A 24,821-nucleotide genomic window follows, 5' to 3' on the forward strand; every position below is an offset into this window, starting at 1 on the left:
CATTTTATTACAATAACTTAACCAATAATTAGTGTTCATTAGGCACTTTGCACCTCTAAAAATCTCATTTTAAATAATGATTCCACTTTATAATGAACTTTCTTTGTAACTATATGGAATTATTAAAATAAACCATAAAATAGATATTTAATAAAATAAAAGATGCTATTTAAATTTTAAATAGAACCTAGTGTTTGAAATTCTCAGTACTCTCTAAGTTCAGAAAAATATGTTTAAGCCATTTATAAATAATTACTTTCTTTTGATATATTTTCTTATGTATGACATAAATGTAAGGTATCACCTTTCAGTGAAATTATTTGTCTATATCTTATCCCACATGGTGTATGTTGAGTTTTTAAGATAGTTGTGTTTTGAATCCCCTCAGGGGTAGCACTGTAGCACTGTAATCCTGTTGTTCATCAATTTGCTCGAGCAGGCACCAGTAACGTCTAAATTGTGAGACTTATTGTTACTGTTTTTTGCATATCGAATATGCCACGGTGGGTGGGATACTCTCGGTAGCTTGCCGGGCTCTCTGAGAGGGATAGAGGAATTGAATTGGGGTCAGTAGCATGCAAAGCAAACGCCCTACCCACTTTGCTATCGCTCCAGTGGGTATGTCCCCCCGCCAAGGGGTGTAGTAGCCTATTCACAATGGGTGCTTAATTTGAACAAGGATCGATCTATGAGATTCATAGTACTCTAATTTAGACAGTGAGGTGATTCTCATTATTCTTTTATCTAGGACAATCAAGACACCATGTCCTTAATGGGTATTCATATATAATCTTTTGCAGTTACGGAGATTGGCCAGCAGCTATAACTTGACAAATATCGAAATCAAATTACACGCAAGGCCAAGAGGAGGGATGCAGAAAAGATCCAAGGGTTCACAACTTGGTGTAAAAACTTTCTCTGGTTTAAAAAAGTAGCATATTAACAAGTCCTAAAAGAATACAATTTCACCAATATATTTGTGGTTTAAATTAACAAGTCAAACAAGATTCCTCATAACTTTTTCAGACAACTATCAACTTTCTGATCCATTATAAGCCCAGTAGATTCCTTTATCACAAAATACCAACACAGGATATTCTAAGTGCTCATTCTAAAATATTAAGTGAGTTTTTAAAAACACATTATGAATAGAATAACACTGTAACACTGTCATCCCAACTGTTCATCGATTTGCTCAATCGGACACCAGTAATGTCTCTGTTGTGAGACCTCTTATTACTGTTTATGGCATATCGAATACGCCACGGGTAGCTTGCCAGACTCCGCTGTGCAGGCAAGATACTCTTGGTAGTTTGCCAGGCTCTCTGAGAGGGATGGAGGAATCAAACTCGGGTCAGCCGCATGCAAGGCAAACGCCCTACCCAATGCACTATTGCTCTAGCTCTTATGAATAGAATATATAACATAAATGCAGTTTGTAAAAACTCTTATGCATTCATGTGCATAAGTCAGACTGATATGTTAAGGATATTTTTAGGTGGTACCAAAGCCAATAAATTATTTGTATGCCTATTTTCCAAATGTCCACTTGTAAATTCTTCAGATATATATTTTATAAAATAAATGTTTACTTCTTTTTTGTTTATTTTTGGGGCACATTGGCAATACTCAGGGGTAATTCCTAGCTCTGCACTCAGGAATCATTCATGGAAGGCTAGTCTAACCACATGGGATGCAGGAGATCTAATTTGGGTGAGCTTCATGCAAGGCAAATGCCCAACCCATTGTACTATCTCTCCAGCCCTACATACCTGTATTTTTTAATGGACACAAAAGTCTATATCCATATTTAATGAAATTTTTGCAGAGTTTAATAATCATATTATATTAATAATAATATAATAAACCTAAGTATTTTTTTCAAAAAAACCAAGCCATATTCAACTCTTTTTTGAGCACTTTATCATAGATCTCAGGCACACAATAGTATATATAAATGTAACAGGTAGGTCACCACTAGTCTGTTTTATAAATGAGAAAAAATGATGAGTTTTCCCAAGTTCATACCACATTAATAGAAAAGTCTAGCAGGAAGTCATTTAGAATCCTTCCCTGTCTTCTTCCTAGTATCTCTTCATGGACTAAAATGAAAAGTCATCAATATAGCTAACTTTGAAGCTAAAAAACTGTTTTATTCTGTCTGTCTCTGTATCTCTAGCTCTATCTCTGTAGTCTCTCCTCTGATCTCTTTTGATCTTTCTGTCTTTGTCGTCTCTCCTCGTCTCTTCCTATCTCTTTACTGATCTCTGTGTTCCCCATCTCACTCACCTTATATAGCAAACACATAGGGTGGTGATACAAAGGTGGGGTTGAACATTAACAAATCAACAAAGAGAGGTAAGGTGACTTCTCCAGGAGATTAACTCAAGGATAAAATCTCATCTAAAGAGATTACTCCAGATTACTAAAAAATGGCTTAAGGGTGGGATCCCATCCAGGGTGTGTTGCCTCCTTCTTTCCCCAGCCAGTAATCCACTTAAATAGATATAGAAAATTTACTTCTAATATATCTAGCAATGTAATCCTGTATGAGCACAGTAATAGATATATCAAACTTAGTTTGGTTCTTCCTGAGGACATGTCACTATGTATTTCAGACGATAGTCCTCAATCCAGATTAGTTTTCCTAACCCAAACAGGGTCCTAATCCGTTGTTACTTTTGCATAATAACAGCATTTGTCCATGACCATGCTTTCAACTTATAGTTGAGTATTGTGGAGCTTTGGCCTGACCCATTTTGATGCCAGGGTAGATCACAGCTTGCCCTGCATCCATTCAGTCCCTCGCCGGGACCGTGCTTTGGGGGTACTAGGAACTAAGGGCAACTGAATCGAGAAAGCAGATGCCCAGGAATAAACATTATTCAGAGTCAATCAACTCCTAAGTTATAAGAGCATAATATTAACTATCTTCCTATGTCCATACAGAAAGGACATTGCTTTAAGTTAAACTATGCAAAGACACGATTTACAATACAAGTTCAGTGTCCTTAGAAGAATCTGATCTTACAAGCTAACAGAATCTGATAAGAAAAAAAGGTAATTTTCTGGTTGGAGAGGAGAGCATACAGAAGAGTTTATAGATAAACAAAGCAATGGGAGTGACTCAGGAGCGCTGTAATGGGTATAACCTGATAAACCTAAGTTCCCAGTGGCAAGGCTGAAAGGACAAACCTAATATTATCCTACACTCTCCCAAAATACAGAATAAACCACATAACCAACTAGATAACTTGTTTTTTGGGTTTAGTTTGGTTTGGTTTGGGGGCTACATCAGGAAGTACTCAAGGAGTACTCCTGGTTCTGTGCTTAGTGATTACTCCTGGAAAGCTTCAGGGGACAATGTAGGGTGCTGAGGTTGTAACTGGGTTTGACTGCAGGCAAATCAAGTACCCTATCCACAATACTATCTCTTCAGTACCAACCAACTAAATTTTTTATATATTTAATAAAAGTAATCTTAAATAACAGTAATTTCTGTAGGAACAGATTAAATTATAATCTGTTCCGCAAAAAAAAAAACAATAAAATTAAAAGACAACCTACAGAATGGGAGCAAATATTTGTAAGCCATACATCACATCACAGAATGATAAAATAATAAGACACTTGTACAATTCAACAGCAAATAATAATCATCCTATTTTTAAATGGACAAAAACTTTGAATGAATTATGTGATGATCAACAGGTACATTAAAAATGCTTAGGATATTTGATCATTAAGGAAGTTAAAAAAACACATAATTTGCTATGTCTATTAAAATAACAACTATTAAAAATCAAAAGATAAATGACATTGATAATATGAAGAAAATAGAACCCATATACACTGTTCAGCCTGTAAATTGAAATTAAATATTATAGAAAACAATATGAAGGTTGCTTAAAACTTAAAAACAGTATAGCCTAGGCCACAGCAATAGTACAGTGGGTAGGACTCTTGCCTTGCACACAGCTAACCTGGGTTTGATTCTTACACCATATGGCCCCCTGATCCCCACCAAGAGTGATCCCTGAGCACAGAAGCAGGAGTAATCCCTGAGCACTGCTTAGTGTGGCCCAAAACAAAACAAAAATCATACAACCATATAACCCAGTAATTTCAATTCTGGAAATATAGTCAAAGAAAATAAAAATACTATGTTGAAAAAAAATTATATCCCCTATCTATAGCAGCGGGCTGGAGCAATAGCACAGAGGGTAGGGCATTTGGCTTGCATGCGGCTGAACCAAGTTCAATTCCTCTGTCCCTCTCAGAGAGCCTGGCAAACTACTGAGAGCACCTTGCCTGCACGGCAGAGCCTGGCAAGCTACCCATGCCATATTTGATATGCCAAAAACAGTAACAACACATCTCACAATGGAGACATTAAAGGTGCCTGCTCGAGCAAATCGATGAACAATGGGGTGACAGTGACAGTGATCTATAGCAGTATTATTCACAATAGCCAATACATGGAAATCTGCATGGAAACCTAAGTGCCCTTCCAGGGACAAATGGATAAAAAACAGGGATGTGCAGGGGGAAGCAACCTTAGGTGAACAGGCCTAAAGCAGGGACTCCAGGAAAATTAAGAAAAGAGACAGAAAAAAACAAAGAAAAAATATGGGGTCAGGGGTTTATGGGCTTTCAGACTGAGAGGCAACAATGATCTCCATGCACTGTTTAGACCAAGAACAGAAAAGGAGAACAATATTCTTAGGTCAAATTCCTATCTTAGATTTTTCCATATCAAAGAGTCTTAAGTAACAGTAATCATCCTCTTGAAAAGCGCTTTCTCAACAGGATGTTCTTTGAGAAGGAGAGAGACAACAGATACAGGACCAAGGCTGAGGGAATTCCAAGGCAGTTTCCAGCGCTCAGGACACCAGCTTTCCTTCTTGCTTATTTTCTAGTCCACAACATGAATAAAGGATGACTGGATTATTATTATTATTATTATTATTATTATTATTATTATTATTATTATTCAATCACCGGGAGATAGTTACAAAGCTCTCATGTTTGAGTTTCAGTCATATAATGATCAAACACCCGTCCCTTCACCAGTGCATATTTTCCACAACCAATGTCCCCAGTATCCCTCCTCTCACCGCCATACCACCCAGTGCCTCTATTGCAATCTCCTTCTTACTCTCTTTCTAATTTAGGGCATTAATGTTTGCAATACAGATACTGAGAGGCCATCATGTTTGGTCCTTTTTCTACATTCAGCACACATCTCCCATCACGAGCAATCCCTCCAACCATCATTGACTTAGTGATCCCTTCTCTATCCCAGCTGCTTCCCCCCAGATCATGAGGCAGGCTTCTAACCGTGGAACAATCTTCCTGGCCCTTGTCTCTACTGTCCTTGGGTGTCAGTCTCATGTTATTTTATATTCCACAAATGAGTGCAGGGATGACTTACTGATAATTATAGAGAGAGCAAGTACAAGTACAGTTAGAAGTAGTTATAGACGTATGAATGAGTGGATCTATACACAATCAGGCAGAGTGATGATGTTTTAGTCAATGATGGAACATATCTATGGTGATGGCACCAATATGCTTAACATACATCCCCTGTGTGGGCTGGAGCGATAGCACAGCGGGTAGGGTATTTGCCTTGCATGGGGCTGACCTGGGTTTGATTCCTCCATCCCTCTAGAGAGCCTGGAAAACTACCGAGAGTATCCCGCCCACATGGCAGAGCCTGGCAAGCTAGCCATGGCATATTCGATATGCCAAAAACAGTAACAACAAATCTCACAACAGAGACATTACTGGTGCCCGCTCAAGCAAATTGATGAACAACAGGACGACAGTGATACAGTGCTACATGTCGATGGACCCCCACAGTGGCTTATGTGAGGCAGAGAGGAGAAAGACGGTCACTTTCTCCCGATTTACAGGCCAGAGCCCCGCCAGCCCCACCGTGTGGCCATCAAGCCACGCCTAATGCCCACTTAGTCTTCTCTGCACGGAAGTTCATCCCCACCACCCAATCTCTCAGGGAGCCAAGGACTCAGGATGGAGCAAGGAATTGCTCTTTGCAAGAAAGGAAAGCCAACCCAAGTTCTTACCCAGGCCTTACGGATTCTTTGTCCTGTCACAGAAAGGAATTTCAGGAGTAGACAAGCAGTGAAGTAAAAGCACATTCTTTAGGAGGCTTTTAAAAAGAGGAAGAAAGGGGAAAAAGTAGGAGAGAGTAATGCATTCAAGAGAGAATGCAGACTTCTCCAAAGATGGAGAGAGCCCCAGTACACATCTCAAGGTGGGAGGTTGAGGGCAACACATGTGCTTGGGCCACACATGTGCTCAGCCATGTGGGCACAAACAGCAAATGGGTTCGGGCAGCATATGTATGTGCTTCGTTTGTTCAAGGTGGCTTTTATAGGGTTTCTCCAACCTGTCCCTACCTGGGGCTTCTATCTAAGTAAAAGCTCCTTGCTAGGGTAGTTGCCAATGGAGTCGAGAAGGAAGTGTTCAGTGGGCTTCCTTGAAATTCCTTTTTTGGCCTTTGTTCGTCTTGGAGGGGCTCCAGCCTGCTCTGAGTCTGTTGGCTCCCGAGAGGTCTTATCAGGCCTTAGTTCCTATTCTACAATTCATGCCTAGAAATCCAATGGAATATTATCATCAGTCGGAAAGAAATTATACCATTTAAAATAACATAGGCCTGGAACAATAATACAGTGTTACTATTGAACAGGAGTACAATATTACAATAGCACAATGTCTGTTGAACAATAGTACAATAGACACTTGCCTCGCATGAAGCTGACCTGGATTCGCCCATCACCACGTAGAGTCGCCCAGTCCCTGCCAGGATGATCCCTGCGCACAGAGCCATGAGTAAGCCCTGAGCACCATCAGGTGTGACCCCCTCACCAAGCAAACTTTGTACGGAGTAAGTGAAAAGTATTCTGTTTTCACTAACCATCCCAATAAGATCAATAATAAAATAGGTGTCTCTAAAGCACAGAAAAAGAAATCTTTGGATATTTTCAAATTTAAATGTTATTGAGATGATTAATAATGATAGGAGATGTAAGTTGTCAGCAGTAAGAGCCCTGGAAACACCTTCATTCAATTTCAAATACCACATGTTCTGACTTTTATGAAAAATAAAAGTCAGGACTGAATGTTAAAAATGATTGATCATATGAAAAGATCAAAAGAATACCAAGAAGGTACATATTTAAATCTATTCATCTGGTCTCAAATTATTCCAAGCCCGGTCTTTTTTAAAAAAGAGGAAAAACTGGACTTTACACAATCTAGTCATGAAAGATTTTGCATAAAATGATAATCAAGGAGCACTGAGTATGTTCTTTTGTTTTTGTTTTTGTGGAGGGCAGACACTGTAAATCAAGCAGTGCTTAAGGTTTACACCTCATTCTGGGCTCAGGAACAGTCCTGGTAGTGTTTTGTGGATCATATATGGTACCTGTGAAAACCAGGGTCAAAAGTCTTCAAGGCAAGTCCTTTTAGTCCTGTACTATATCCCCAGCCCTAGGTATGTTTAAGATGGAAGGGGAGCAAAAACCTAAAATAATTTCTTTTCCCAAGACAACACAAAGTTCATATATTTATATTATTAATGCTATCAATTTCAATATTCAGTAATTGGAAGAAACCAACTTCCTGTAAGTGACAGTAATTAACTGGATCACTGGATCACAGTCATCCCTTTGCTCATCGATCTGCTCTAGTGGGCACCATTAACGTCTCCATTGTAAGACTTGTTACTGGTTTTGGCATATTGAATACACCACGGGTAGCTTGCCAGACTGCCATGCGAGTGGAATACTTTCAGTAGCTTGCCAGGCTCTCTCAGAGGGACAAAGGAATCTAACCCAGGTCGGCTGCATGCAAAGCAACTGCCCTCCCGCTGTGCTATTGCTCTAGTAGTTAATTGGATACTGCTCAAAAAAAATGAATAAAATCAAATGAGTAACTTTTAAGACCTAAGAGACAATACAGTGGAGAAGGCAGTTGCCTTGCACACAGCCAAACTAGGTTTAATCCCCAGCACTGCACATGGGCCTTTGAACTCCAACAGAAGTTTGGCTTTAAATAAGACAAAATAATATGCTTCAAGGGCAATATTGTCTATTCTGCAAAATTTGAGGACAGACTTCTGTCTTGGGTTATTTATTCCTCAATTCTGTACTTATGAAAAACTATTATGGCGAACTCCAAACAATAATAGTGAGTTTTTTGTTGAAATATTGAACGTAATCAAAGTAAAGAGAAAGTAAAGTGAAATTTATCAGCTACACAGGTGGGGTGGGGGGTAGGGGGATTGAGGGGGCAAGGGGGAGGTATACTATAATTCTTGGTGGTGGAATATGTGCACTGGTGAAGGGATGGGTGTTCGAGCATTGTGTAACTGAGACTTAAGCCTGAAAGCTTTGTAACTTTCCACATGGTGATTCAATAAAAAATAAAATTTAAAAAAATTATTATATCTTAGGGCCAGGGAGATATACAGGGATTAGGATATACACAGGGCTTGGAATTCTATCGCAGAACAAGATGACCTCCTAATAAGCAACCCTGGAGACCCATGAGCACCACTGGGATGACCCTGAAGGTCCCCAGCATCACAGGGACCAATCAACTCTGCATCCTTGGACCCTAGGACTGAACCATTGGCCCAAGTGGCAGAATATTCCCAGGATCCTTTCCTGGGCTCCCTGAGTAGTTCTTGGGGGGCCCCTAAAATCTTTAATCATTCAGCAATGACTTGATGTCTATAAAGTTGAATAATGCTAAGCACATTCAAATTTGGCAATGTGGGGGTGGGGGCAGGAGATATAGTACTCACCCAGCACCCTGAACTCCACGAGGAGTAATCACTGAGTACAGAGCAGGAGTAAGTCCTGAGCGTCACATGTTGTGGCCCGGAAACAAAAATAATAACCACTGGATAAAAAATAATTTTACAAGAATTATTTTAAAACAATTAAAATGCATTTAAACATATTCAACATATCCTATAATATCTATATTTTAGTAAATATATAGATTATTTTATAATGGGTTAATATTTTAAAAGCTCATGAAAATCTAATTAAAAATTATACAAAAGACCTGACTAGACAATTCCTCCAAAGACATGCAAATAATCAACAGGTATATGAAAAGATTCAATAGTCACTAATCAGTAAGAAAATATAAATCTAATACAATGAAATGTTTATCTCATACCAGTTAGAGTCTATTTTGTCAAAAATAAGGGCTAGAAAGGGCTGGCACAGATGTGGAGAGAGTAGAACCCTTGCACTCCATTGGTCGAAATGGAAATTTCTACAGTTACTATGGAAAAAATATATAAAGGTGTATTTTGAAAGTGTTAAGTTACCATTTTGGAGTACAATGCCAAAGGAATCAAAACCAAAATCTCAAATAAATATGTGCATTTTAATTTTATCAAAATATTATTTACAATAAATAAGATGTAAAAACAATATAAAAATAAACAGACACACCAATTTTTTAAATAGGATATTTATGAGCTGGAAGGATAGCACAGTGGTTTGGGTGACCTTGTATGGGGCTGACCTGGATTTAATCCCTGGCAATACATATGATCCCCTGAGCACTTCTTACCGGGAGTAATTTCTGAACCAGTAGATGTGGTCCAAAAACCAAAGAAACAAACAAAAAAGAATATATAGATACAGATATATTACAAAGAAATAGTTTTTAGCCTTAATAAGAAATAAGATTTTGCTACATGCAACACTTATAGGCCTAGTGAACATTAAGCTAATTGAATTATCAAACATTTCTGTTTGACAAATAATCAAATTAAACTCCAAGATCTTACTTATCTGTGGAATTTAAAATAGTCAAACTTATAGAAGCAGAGCATATAGTGGTGTTGCCAGTGGCTACAAAAGGGGAAAATGATTGATCAGAGGATACAATGTTTTAGTTATGCAAAATAAGCTCCAGAATTCCACTGGACAACAGGATTTATAATCAATAATTAATGTTGCTTACATTGCAAAGAGAGTAGGATCTTAAGTTAAGTCCTCTTATCAGAAAAGACCACACACACAAAAAAGAACAAAACAAAAATAAATTGAAGAGTGTGGAAGAAAACCTTGGAAGTGATAGATAAGTCAGTGGTATTGCTAGTGTTGAAAGTGTGATGTGCAGATACTTAGCTGCAAATACCAAATAGTTTATATTAAGTACTACACCTTCCTGTATGTGAATCATACCTTTAAAAAAGTCAAAAATAAATAAAAAATAACTGGATTCATAATCAGCTGACTCTTATGTAAACAAAGATGAACTTGTATTTCATTAAAGTTAGGATAATCTGATTCAGTATGTATAGATTCAGGTTACAATTAGTTCTAAACTTTAAGCATTAGCCTTAGTTAGATATTGAGATTCATAGTTTATCTGAAGGTCATATCACCACCGATTCAAATACACTGAGAAATAATATTCTTTAAGCAACAGTCTTTTATCTAAATGAATAATCACTGGTGATTAGTAACATAATATATTGCTAAATACTTTTTAGCAAAAAATATAAACTTACAATGGACTTTTAATGAGTGATTACATAATTTCTAAGAAGGAATAGTAAAATGGGCATGCTTGGGTACTTATTAAAAAAAAAATCTGTTCTACTATTCAAATTAAGAATATTTGTGTGGGGTGGCCTGGAGTGATAGCACAGCGGGTAGGGTGTTCGCCTTGCACACGGCAAACCTGGGTTCAATTCCCAGCATCCCTATGGTCCCCTGGAGTAACTCTGAGTGCAGAGACAGGAGTGACCCCTGTGCATGGCCGGGTGTGACCTAAAAAGCAAAAAAAAAAAAAAAATCCACTCTTGTCAGCAGGTAGGGTGTTTGCCTTGCACGCCGCTGACCCGGGTTCGATTCCCAGAATCCTATATGGTTCCCTGAGCACTGCCAGAAAGTGATTCAATTCGTGAGTGAATCAGGAGTGATGCCTGTGCATTGCCAGGTGTGACCCAAAAAGCAAAAAAAAGAAAGAAAAAGAAATGCTATTCTTTTTTAGAGACTTATAGAAATGCATCTAGACTGAGAGCTGAGCTACCACCCATGCCGCCTGGGCAGGGGGAAGGATTTTCTCTCCCAACGCTTTCCTTCTAAGGGGAAGAGAGCAGTGGCAGCAGCAGCGCCCACGTGGGGTTCACCATTTTCTAGGACTCACAACCCAGAGGTACAGCTTGTAGTTCCAGGGCACACAAGAGATCATGGGAAGGGGGTGTTACCGGCATGCCCTCGGCCCAGATGAGATCCCGAGCAGCCGTGCATGACACGGCCCCTCTGCTCCTTAAAGACTATGATCTGGGAGGTCTACTAACCCATTTTGGCACACAGAGACTTATAGAAATGCATCTAGGCTGTAAAATGAGCTAAAACAACAGAAATCCAAAACTGCGCGGCTGCTACAATCTTCATTCTCAGCAATGGAAAACAAATTATCAAATGTTTGATAATTTGATAAAAAAATTTTTTTTGCAGATTTTATTGTTGGGGGAAAATTCCAAATAATAATAGTCAGTCCTCTGTTGAAGTATTGAATGTATCCAGAGTGTAGAGAGAATAGGGTGAAGATCATTGGCCACTCAGGTGTAGGGGAGGGTAGGAGGGGGGCATGTTGGGGTTCTTGGTGGGAGAACAGGTGCACTGATGAAGGAATGGGCATTTGATCATTATATGACAGACTTAAACATGAAAACTTTGTAACTTGTCACGGTGATTCAATAAAATAAATTTTTTAAAAAAGAATATTTGGGTGTGGGGAAGATACTGAGAGATAGCAAGTAAGTCACTTGCCTTGCACATATCGAACACAGATTCAATCCTCAACAACCAATATGGTCCCGTGAGCACTACTAGAAGTGACTCCTAAGCATAGAGTCAGGAGTAAGCCTTGAGCACAGCAGGTACAGCCTAGACCCATTCCACCCTACCCAAACAAACAAAAGTCTCCCTTTCAGTTCAACTACATATTAGTTACTCTGCCTATCCAAGGAAATTCATAATATCTAAAAGTGGTCCCTGTCTTCTTCATAAACCATTCTGCACCTAATAATGGAATAAGAATCAGTTAAGAGTATCCCCATAGAGGCTGGATCAATAGTACAGTGGGTAGGGTGTTGGAATTGCATGTGGTCAACCCGGGTTCAATTCCCAGCATCCTATATGGCCCCCTGAGCACTCTCAGGAGTAATTCCTGAGTGCATGAGCCAGGAGTAACCCCTGTGCATTGCTGGGTATGACCCAAAAAGCAAAAAAATAAAAAGAGTATCCCCATAAAGTTCTTTCAATTAATAACTTTGTCTGACTGTCTGTCATAGATCATTGTGGTACTATAGAGTTTTGATTCCACATGTTTGATGGAGTACAAGTAAGAAATAATTTAGAAATACTGCGTTATACAGCTTTTGCAACCATTTTGTCACTTAGAGTATTTTATAGAACTGGAGCGATAGCACAGCGGGTAGGGCGTTTGCTTTGCCTTTGGCCCACCCGGGTTCAATTCCTTCATCCCTCTCAGAGAATCCAGCAAGCTACTCCGCCTCATGGGTCATGGGTTTGACCTTGATTCAATCCCAGCACTGTGATTCTGGAGTAGAGCTGAGATTGGCTCCCAAACATCTGTAGATATGTCCCTCCAACCCCCCACACCCAAAATAAGTATGAAAGAAAAAGGCAGAGGAAGAAGAGAGAGCAACAAATTAAATAAAGCAAAATATAAGTTAATTTTTTAAACCAGGAAGAGGTTAACATGATGATAAAAATTTGAGACAAGAGATTTAATTTCAATTCATTCTTACCTTACATGCAAGAATAGTGCTAAGATTTTTTTTTTTAAAAAAGAGAATTGCCCTGATAAGAAATAGCTGTGCTCTTTGGGGTTGTACCATTTCTTCTCATTTTAATTCCTCTAACTCAGGATGCATAAAAAGTTTGATTCTAATGAGTACCAAGCCCTCCTCCCATATTACAGGATTGTTTGAGAGTTAATGAGAGGTTTAAAAGGAGAAATTAAAACACTCACAAGAGTCCTCCTCTGGTCAAATGCCCTTGTAAAGTGATTGAGTTTTTCTGTTGCATTTTCATGGTAATATCTCTCAGGGTTGTTTGTGAGTTTGTCTCATCAGTAAGAAAAATCTATTGTGCCACCCACCAAGCACGCATTTGCTAATCACTGTTAATTGCCTACAATTGAGATCAGTAGACTGCTCACTGAGTACAGTGATGGGCACTTAACTTATTGGCACTGAGGTTTCCTGTGTGCCCATTTTCACTAATGGATCATTTGTCCTGGAAATTGGAAATCCCAGAATCAATCACATAAACCAGACTCAGTGGGCAGAAACATGCACCTTCCTCTTCACTTCCAGATGAGCAATATAGACAGGAGTTTACATCTAGTCAGAAGGTGGACAACCTTTTAGGGAGCCAATGTCCTCTATTCTACAACTAGAGTTCAAGAAAGAGAAACTCCCAAAGAAGAAAAACTTTCTGAAACATGATGAAGCCAAGAGGCCTAGCACTTTTTCCTTGACTAATCACAGCTCCAGCAGAAAAGTCAACAGGTTCCTCCAGATACCCCAAGAGGTAGGGCTTTGCCAGAACTTTCTTAAAGCTACATCCATTTTTCTAACTTTGTGACGATTTCTACCTTCTGGCCTAGTTTGTCTTCCCTTTTACCACATTGTAAATATGAAGGCAAAAGTAATGACAATCATATGATCATGAAAATGAAGGTGGAAATAAAGCTTTCCTTCTCCAGGTATTGTGACTATATGTCTTCTTCTAGAGGTCAAAAGAGTTAGCACAGAATGTATGTTTATAGTATGAGACTAATGCGCAAAGGCAGTAGAAATAAGGGTTGGGAGAACTGGTTCATGGTCGGAAACTTGACATAAGAAGGGTGGGGGGTGGGGGAGCAATAAATTAGGATAGAGAAGGAACCACTGTGACAATGATAGTTGTAAATGATCACTCTGCACAAGAACTGAGTGCTGAAAGTAAGTAAATGAATATATTATATATATATCATATATATTAAAATATAAAATCTCTTTATATATCCCTTTATTATATATATAATAACCTTTCAGTAGCTGTATTGCAAACCATAATGCCCAGAAGGAAAGAGAGAGACAGAGAGACAGAGACAGAGAGAGTGAGTGAAAGAGAGAGAGAGAGAGAGAGAGAGAGAGAGAGAGAGAGAGAGAGAGAGTACCTACCAGAGACAGACTACTAGACTACTGGGGATCTTATCCCATGGTGATTTAATTTTTTTAAAAAAAGAATATATGGTTACTGTAGTTTACATATCCTTTTAATCATGGGACATGTCCTAACACTCCCTAAGAGGGATAGTTTTCCTGGAGTTTATCAAATCTCTTATATACAATGACAGACATAATTTTAACCCTTTCAATCCTAGATCACTCTACATTGACCTGGCATAATTACACTTGATCACATAAGTGCCTTTCCCCCTCTCCCCAGATATAAGAGAAATTTATTCTGACACTTATTAGGATGGTAAGAAAAACTTTTTTTTCAAAACTATTGTATAATGTCAAGAAAATTGTCATATAAGAGTATGGAAGAAACATTGGGAAACTCCAAATATAGCAAAGATAACTGAGACTTTCTAGCCACTTTGCTAGAGAGATAGTACAGTGTGAAAGGCACTTACCTTGCATGTGAGTGACCTAACATCAATTCACAGCATCCCATATGGTCTCCCGAGCACTGCTAGCAGTGATCCTGAGCACAGATGCAGGAGTAAGCCCTGAGCACTGCCAGGTGTGGCCCTCCAAAACTAAAAGAAAAAAAAGAAAATCAGGGTGTAAAAGTAGATATCAAGTTTTAGCAAGAGAGATTCTTGCTAAAACTTCACTGGATTTTTGCTGGAAGTGGGTAACATAATTTGGAATCAAGGGTTGAACCCAACCCAAAGCCGTAAACTACACAGAAGAAAACATAGGTAGAATTCTGCATTGATTCCAGGGCCATCCTGGATAACTCAATGCCACTGGCAAGCAAAGAAAAGCAAAAATAAACAAACTGGGTTGCAGCAAGCAAGCAAAACCAAAAATAAACAAATTTAGATGCTTCTACACTGCAAAAGACATGATGATTAAAGAGGGACTAGAGAGATAACAAACATGCTAAGGCACTTGCCTTACCTGTGGTGGATCCTGATTCAGTCTCTGGCACTGCATACACCCCTCTGCCATCTGCCCACCGCAGTTCATCAAGAGTGACCCCAGAACACAGAACCAAAAGCAAACCCTGATAACTGTCAGATATGGTCCGAACCTTGCCAAATAATATGAAGGAACAGAATTGATGAATAAAATAAAAATTTATTCTATGGACTGGGAAAGTGATTTGCTTACCACGTGTCTAACTAGGAGCTAATATCTAAGATTCATAAAGCTAAAAAATGATAACAAAAACTTAAACATGTTCAAAAAATAGGAAGCGTGCTAAAGAGATAACACATACGTTAAGGCGCTTGCCTTGCATGCAGCTGACCCTAGCTCAATTCCTGACAAAGCTTAGAGTCTCCCCAAGGAGCTCCAGAAGGATCCCTGAGCACTGGAGCAGAAGTAACTACTGAGCACCTCTGGTGTGACACAACAACAACAACAACAACAGCAACAAAATGAGGCAGGGAGTTGAAGAAACGCTTCTCAAGGACATAGAGATGGCTGTGACAGGGTTACAAAAACAGCACTTTTCCTCATTTATCAGGAAAATGCAATTTTTTTAATGAGATATGACCTGACATCAGTGAGACTAACACACAGCAGAAAGAGTAGGAAGAGCCTTCTGATTGTAAGTAAGTATAGATATTGCAAAACTGTAAAACTAAATAGAATGCCTAGATAAGGAAAAGGTAATCTGGAAGTCTTTTCCCCAGTAGGCTAGGCAATACTTAAATATTATGTATATATAAATATGTACCTAATATCACTGAAATGGTTGGATTGGAGAGATGATATAGGAGTTAAGATAAAATAAAAACCTTCTAAACTCAGACCGTGGATAATATAAAGCAAAAATAAAAAGAGTGACCCTGTGTCTACACAGAAGTGACCCTGTGTCTACACAATCTGTTTTATATATATGTACATATATATACACATATATGTGTGTGTGAGTGTATGCATGAGAGCTTGTTTGGAAGTTCTAGCAGGTAGAGCACTGTTACTCATATACCCTCGACTGAAGACCGGTCCATCTCTATTCGGGGAAGGCCGTCCTCTTCGACCAAGCGCACAGCTGGGGGAAGGAAGCACATGGAGCGGTGAGGGAGGAAGGCGACACCCACCTAGCCAGCCAGATCAGCCAAATCAACCCTGGCGATGATCAATGGGGTGACAGATGTTGCATCCAGATCGCCCTTACATCCGTTTGCCTTGTATGCTGCCGACCTGGGTTTGATTCCTCCGCCCCTCTCGGAGAGCCCGGCAAGCTACCGAGAGTATCTTGCCCACGTGACAGAGCCTGGCAAGCTCCCCGTGGCGTCCATATGCCAAAAACAGTAACAGGTCTCACAATGGAGACTGGTGCCCTCTCGAGCAAATTGATGAGCAACAGGATGACAGTGACAATGACAGTGACAGAGTGTATGTATATATAAATATACATGTATATAAGCTTATATAAAATATATGTTATACAATAAGTATTTTCTAAGTCATACTTATAAAGTATGTAAGTGTTTTTCTCTTAATGGAGCCATGTGTTCTTAGACCCAGAGCAGCAAGATGTCAGGCTAGGCTGACAATTAAGACACAGAGTCCCAATCAACTATGTATTCTCGTTTATTCTTCCCTAAAGATTCTTCAAGACACATTTAAGAATGCCCATCAGAGTTCGACTAAAAAAGACATATTTTTCCACATTTTTGGACTTCTCTTAGGAATTATGGTTTCCCAGAGCCATTTGTAACCTCTTGGTCCTGACTGCACAGCCACCTTTCTTATCTAAGATTATAGATTTTGAGGGTATCTGGGTCATCCCTGCTTATCATATAATATCCTTGCCTCCGGCATGCACCTGACTTTCTTGTTAAACAATCTTTTCAGTACCTTCTCTTAGGTCCCCTTTACATGCCCCCAATTTTGAACGCATTCATGCCTTGCATGTTAATGCCTCACTCACTCAACTCATACTTTCAATGAGGATTCTGTAAAAGTCTCTTTATCCTGAACAAAAAGGCTTAGAAATTACTGGGAAAAGTTTCTATTATATCTGTATCTATTGCTGCAATGATGCATTTTTCACCTGATCTATCTGATATCATTCTCTCAACCACCCTGGAAGAGATAAGCTGTTCTATTAGCAAACAGGGCAACTTGTCTCTTCTTGGTTATCGCCAAACTGAACTAGATTTCCACTAATTAAATTGTCCTCCATCTACTGGAGAACCACGGGTTGAATTGGAGTCTTCCTTCTAAACTTCTAATCAGGCTTTTCTTTTAAGTCCACCCTAGCAGCTGAGTTGAAAACTAGAATTTTCCCCCTCAACCTCTGGAAACTTTCTTCCTGGAATCCATTTTGGTTTCCTTTCTTTGAAAGCTTATATGTACCCTAAACTTCAAAGAGGGCTAACATTTTTATCTAAAACAATTTCTCTACTGCCAGCATGATCTAGTCTCAGATGCTTCTGTGATTCCCCTCTACTGGAAATATTTCTCTTTTCTATTTTTACTGAAAGAGTAAAGTGCATTTGGTCACTGTTAACTTAAAATTTAATGTTTTCTATTTTAAAACTATTATATGTCACCATATGCAATGTGTTACAGAACATCACATTAAGTATATAAAAATAATATTCTAATATATAAAAGGAGAATATAAGATTTCCATTTCAAATTATATCATGTAAGGAGTGATACTATAGGAGCGAAAGTAAAGTCAAAACCTTCTAGACTCAGACCATGGATAACATACAGCAAAAATAACGTGGCAAAAAAAAAAGTGACCCTGTGTCTAAATAAGATCATCTGACACTATTAGGCTGTTCATTAAGCCAGCATCTGCTTAAACATTAACAAACAAACAAACAAACAAACACAGTTAAAATAAGACAGAACAAAAGAGTTTGCCTTTCTATCCCTCTACCCCTTAGGTGATTGGTAGGGTCACATATCACTGAGAGCATTTCCAAAATAATAAACCTGTTCCTGCATTGTGAATAGGGCACACACAGAAAAAATTAGAGATCGGCGCCTAATGACAAAACAAATCCAATTACGTCCAAGCAATGTTAATGCCTTTTCAGGATTGAAGTAGCTCACTAAACCTCAGACTGTAAAGATCTTGGGAACATATTTACTTATTTATACCATGCCTCCCTGCAAATAAGACTTGAGGCAGCTCGGTAAGCATGTTAGTAATGCTTATTCTCCAAACCCTGTCTATTGTGTTGTGCTGCAGTCAATACCATTAGCCCTGTTTGATCTTAGAAAATCTGCCATTTGCAAAGGTTGTGGAATTGTCTAAAGCTTAAAAGGTACTCTGAGGACTTTCTTCCTTGGCTCCTATAGGACTTTGAACATGTGAAGGAAAGAGCCCAAGCAACAGAGTAGAGCCACCTATGGTGAAGGTGAAGGCAAGACGAACCACAAGATTCTGTGATCAGTGTTGGTTCACACAGTGCAGTGCCCAGAGGGGGTCTCAGTAAGAAATGGGACTGTGGAAATTATTGGATGCTTCTGTTCCTGAAACCAGAAGAGAGTGCCTATGTATTGCATCATTAAATTGTGTGTGTGTGATTTTTGTGATGAGGACACAGGATTTTTGGAAGTTTCTCCTGTCCAGAAATAGTTTTCTGAGTAGGAACTCAAGTCAAGAGATAAAAAAGTTTCACTTTGGGTTCAGTGATTATATCTTTAATTTTGTTGATATGGTGGATTATGTTGATTGATTTCCGAATGTTAAACCATCGTTGTATCCCTGGGATGAACCGCACTTGGTCATGGTGGGGTTCAGTAATTATAAAGTACTATGCTAGGAATTTTACATAATAAGTTTAAGCCTGGTAAGAAAGAAAAGCTAGCAGAATAGAACTATTTTTCCCCTTTTGTAGATGAGGAGATCTGACACACAAAGAGGAAGTTACCTTGTAAAAGAAGAGATGGCTGATAAAAGGTCATCTTGAATGAGGGACTTGGACATATTTTGGGGCTGCAGATGTCTTACCTTTCTACTAGCCCATTGATACCCAACACTGAACGTAGAATATATTACACATAAGGCTAATGTTTCTCTGTAATAAAGAAACAAAATATAAAAACACTCCGTTTACCTGATATTGATATTTACTGAATCCCTACTATGAGCCAGACACTATAAATCAACATAGGATAAACTCTACATTAAAATTGCAATTAGAATGTAAATCAGCTTTAATCTATGAAAATGAAATTAGGCCAGCAGGGAAGCCATAAATGAGCCTATTAGAATATGTTCCGTAAGAAGAGCAAGCAGGAAAAATGAGGTGAAGGGACAATGAGATAATGTAATTTTAAAATTGGCTCCTGAAAGACTTTTAAATTTTGCTGCAAAATTACACAGTCATCAAGAATGTGCCATTTTTAAAAGACTTTCTCACTTGGGTCAGTGCATAAATAATAATACACGTTTAAAAATGCATGACTATTCATTAAACCATTGACCATTTCCAGCTTATTGAGTACATAAGTATTTTAAAAATTACTTTAATACATATTTACCCAATAGACCAGAAAAGTTCCTTTGGTACATGATGTGCATTTTAAAAGCTGCCTGCATGAGGAGTTATCTGATCCATACCAAAGTCTACCGCCAACTACATAATGTGCATTTTAAAGAACAACCTAATTATATGCTTACCCAAGAGAACAAAGTTAATACTGAGGGTCAATAATTATTACCTTCCTTTACTACATTTTATTCTTTCTGTCAAGTTAAGTGAAGGGGGGAGAAGTTTATATCTGCCCTCTTGTCAATTTATCATGACGATGAGTGTCCCAAAGTCTTTCTTGTCCCCATCTTCAGAAATAAAATAACGAAGAAAACTAGAAAAGGAAATAAAGAAGGGAAAGGTAAAAATTCAAATCCATAAAATTTTGTGTAATTAAATTTATATGCTTTAGAGTAAATGCAAAAGTTCATATTCATCCCTTAAAATACATACAATTTTTCTCCCTGTCTCATAATAGTTCAGGTTATATAATTCTTTCCCTAAAAATTTTAAGTATCCTCTCTATGCTTTTAAAAGAATATGATTTATTCCCTCTTCTGATAAAATGATTAGATGGATTCTTTTCTCCATTTGCACACACAAAAATAACATTTTCTATTTTTTAGTCATTGAGACTGTTTCTGGTGGCATGATATGGGGTTTTCATAAAAAATTATTCCTGTTCACAACATGAAATAAAAAACCTTATATTCCACAGATAACTAATTCTCTAGTTTCTTTTATAATTGTCCTCGTTTTGCCACACTGTCAAGAATATCTTACCCTCACCATCTCTTACAAGGTATCTGAGATAGACCACGAGTGAACCACGAATAAATTCTACACAAAAGTCTCTCTCCATTAAAATTTTAATGATGCATATAACTGCCCATCTATTAAACAAAAATCCCAAATGGAAATACTATCTAGCATTTTTGTTTTGGGTATCAGCAGCTTCTAGAACAATGAGTTACATGTCTATTACTGCACATACCTGTGGGATACATTGCTATAATTATTCTCTATCATTCTTATCTGCAATATTTATTTCATTTAAAAATCTATTTTAGACAAGAGGGATAGTACAGCACTCGAGGCACTTGCCTTACACATGGCCAACCCACGTTTGATTCCTATGGTCCCTGAGCCTCACCAGGATCAGTCCCTGAGGACAGTCAGATGTGACCCCAAAACAAACCAGCAAAAAAATCAATACAGACAAAAACGTACTTTGAACAAAGATTTACTTCCTCTCTTTATCACTATATTCCCATTGGCGAATTTGATTCTAGGAGCGATAGTGGATAGTGCAGGCAGCCGACCTGGGTTCGATTCCTCCATCCCTCGCAGAGAGCCCAGCAAACTACTGAGAGTTTTTGCTCTGTACAGCAGAGCCTGGCAAGCTACCCGTGACATATTCGGTATACCAAAAACAGAAACAAGTCTCACAATGGAGACATTACTGGTGCCTACTCAAGCAAATAGATGAGCAACGGGATGACAGTGATGACAGTGATACTACTAAAAGGAGACACACAGACACACATATACACACACAAATCTAGAGAAAACTTTCACAGATTCTATTTATCTTAAGAATTTCTACCTTTTTGCCTTTTCTTTCTTTTATTTTTTTTTTTTTTGCTTTTTTGCTTTTTGGGTCACACCCGGCGATGCACAGGGGTTACTCCTAGCTTATGCACTCAGGAATCACTCCCAGAGGTGCTCGGAGGATCATATGGGATGCTGGGAATCGAACCCGGGTCAGCCACATGCAAGGCAGACGCCCTACCCGCTTTACTATCGCTTTAGCCCCAAGAATTTCTACCTTCTTTTTTTTCCGGCATTGTAATAAGTATGCATTTATATATAAAGATATAAATGAGCAGTATGTGGCTACATATTTCATTCTGCTTCTAGAGGCCTACTCATGTTGACGGATTTAGAAATTCTTCCTTATTTTTTAAATTTATTTATTTTATTAAATCACTATGTGGAAAGTTACAAAGTTTTCAGGCTTATGTTATATAATTCTCGAACACCCGTCCCTTCACCAGTGCCCATATTTAACCACCAAAAACCCCAGTATACCTCCCACCCCCCATCCCCACCTGCGTAGCTGATAAATTTCACTTCATTTTCTCTTTGCCTTTATTACACTCCATATTTCAACACAAAATTCACTATTGTTGTTGGAGTTTTTCCCAAAAAAAAAAAAAAAAAACCCTGCTGACAAGGAAGCATTTGATAATTAGTTTTCCATTGCTGAGAATGAAGATATATGAAGTCGGTTTAGGATTTCTGTATTTTAGTATTTTAGTAATTAAGTCCAGGGAGATTTATGCTAGAAATTGCATCATTTCCCTTCCTGGGGCAGCATGGGGCTATGGCTTAGTTCACAGTCTAGAGACATGGCTGGAAGCAATTGCTGGTACCAAAAGTAGTCTAGCTGGCCTTCGGATCATGGTTGATCAGCAGCAGAGCGGCCGCACAAGTGTGTGGTCACCCGAGTCACATCTCGGTAGAGCGCGCACTGGTATTCGCCCCGGCCTGAGATTGCCCATGCGTCCTGCTGTTTCAAGTTCAAACCTCTTTTTTTTTCTTTTTTTTTCCTTCCCGCACCTCTAAGTTTGTACCTCCTTAATGGTCCTCATGATATGGCGATCGCCATGCCGCTTTTCCCCAAAAAGGAGAAAAAATGAGAAAGACCTTTCCCCTCCTCAGCTGGCGTGGGGCTATGGCTTAGTTCACAGTCTAGAGACATCGCTGGAAGCAGTTGCTGGTACCAAAAGTAGTCTAGCTGGCTTCCGGATCGTGGTTGATCAGCAGCAGCAAGAATTTCTACCTTCTAAATGTGTTATTTCAATAAGTCTAGAGAAATGAATTCAAATTTGTTAAAAACAGACAAAAAGACCAAAAGCTTTTTATTATTAATATTTTATTATTTTATCTTTCTTCTTGATGTTTTTATTATTATTCCATACTTATGCAATAACCCAAACATCCAAAAGTCATTGGAAACTTCTTCAATACTCCTGGTAATTGTATAAAGATGGAAAACAGTATTATAAAAGGTTAACTGGATCATTATTAATGCAAATTTTATTTCATATTGCACTGTAGCACTGTCTTCCCGTTGTTCATAGATTTGCTCAAGCAGGAACTAGTAACATCTCCATTGTGAGACTTCTTGTTACTGTTTTTTGCATATCGAATACACCATGGGTAGCTTGCCAGGCTCTGCCGTGTGGGTGGAATACTCTCGGTAGCTTGCCGGTCTCTCCGAGAGGGACAAAGGAATCAAAGCCAGGTTAGCCTCGTGCAAGGCAAATGCCCTACCCGCTGTGCTATTGCTCCAGTCTCGTTTCATATTAACTACATTAATATTTTTTTAAATATATTAAAAAATTTATATTTTTATATTATATAAAGAGAGAACAAAAGGGAATGCACTGCTGATAAAAAAATTTTGAATTTAAACTCTCTGGCAGTCTTTAATGAGATGAATGATCCAACTTAGTATATCCACACTTTTTTACTTTACTGTTGAAGTAAGTATAACTGAAAACATTTTGTAAATATTAAATCATTATTTTTACTGTGAACATGGATATAGCTGTTAAACAAAGAACTATATAAAATTAAACACAAAGGACTACCATCATAAATTTGAACCATCAGCATATTAACACAAGCACCTTTGGCTAGCGGATTGATTTGTTTTGGACATATTGCTCTTTGTGAGAGCTAAACTCTACTCAAGGGTCAAGTTCATTTTCTCATTTTGAAACAGTTCTAAGACACAGAAGAAAGGAAAAAATTTAAAGAAACTTTAAATTCTAAGCCAGCTAATGTTAATGTGCTCATTATTTGTGTTGGCCTCTGCAAAATACACCAAGACCTGCTGGTTCAAAATATGCTCTCAATTTGTCCTTATAATTTTCATAAGAATGTAAAAAAAATTTTACCAATTGTGGCCATATGTGGTTTGTTTGACAGAACAGGATCCACCTAAATATAATTGCACTGAATCTGTAAAAAGAAAATATTCTCGAGGCTGGACCAATAGCACAGTGGGTAGGGGGCTTGAACGCAGCCGACCCAGGTTCGAATCCCAGCATCCCATATGGTCCTTCACGCACCACTAGGAGTAATTCCTGAGTGCATAAGCCAGGAGTAACCCCTGTGTGTCGCCAGGTGTGACACAAAAACCAAAAAAAAATAAAATATTCTGCGTAATATAAGGTAACAGAATGGGAGACTAACACCCAAGAGTAGTAGAGATAAGGACCAGGAGGTCTGTCCCACAGCTTGGAAACTGGCCTCACATGCTGGGGGAAAAGGCAGCTGAGATAGAGAAGGGAACACCTAGTAGAGAATGTTGGGAGGACTCTTTCAGATTGAAAGATGCATGCTGAAAGTAGACTATAGATCGAAGATGATGGCCACTCAATACCTCTATTGCAAACTACAACACCCAAAAGAAGAGAGAACAAAAGGGAATGCACTGCCGCAGAGGCAGGGTGGGGTGGTGGGTGATAAGCTGGGGGTGGTGGGAACGATCACTGTATGACTGAAATGCAAACATGAAAGTTCATAAGTTTGTAACTGTACCTCACGGTGATTCACTAATAAAAAATTTAAAAATAAATTTTAAAAGGAAAGCAAAAATAATATTCTTTTCATTCACTTTAAACTTAATTACTTTCTGTGATCTTTGGGTTTGAGGGTGGGTGGAGCTTTGTGCCAAGTCTGTACATTCTTCACTACAATCCAGTCCTAAAAAAAAAATCTGATGTCCGATGTTTGCAGAACTGGAAAATCCTGACTCAAAGGGCAACGATGTTTATTAGAAAATATGAACGCTTTAAGAACTGCCCTTTTACCACCAAGCACTGCCAGAAGTGATCCCTGAGAACAGAGCCAGGAGTGCTGAGCATCACCAAATAGGGAGAAAATAAAGGAGAAGAAAAAAATCTTGAGATGCAAATTTGGCATTCTGGCAGGAAAAGAACCATGAGGCCAGAGCAGTGATAAAACAGCGGGTG

The sequence above is a fragment of the Sorex araneus genome, chromosome 5, assembly GCF_027595985.1.
Source record: "Sorex araneus isolate mSorAra2 chromosome 5, mSorAra2.pri, whole genome shotgun sequence".
Classification (NCBI taxonomy): Eukaryota; Metazoa; Chordata; class Mammalia; order Eulipotyphla; family Soricidae; genus Sorex; species Sorex araneus.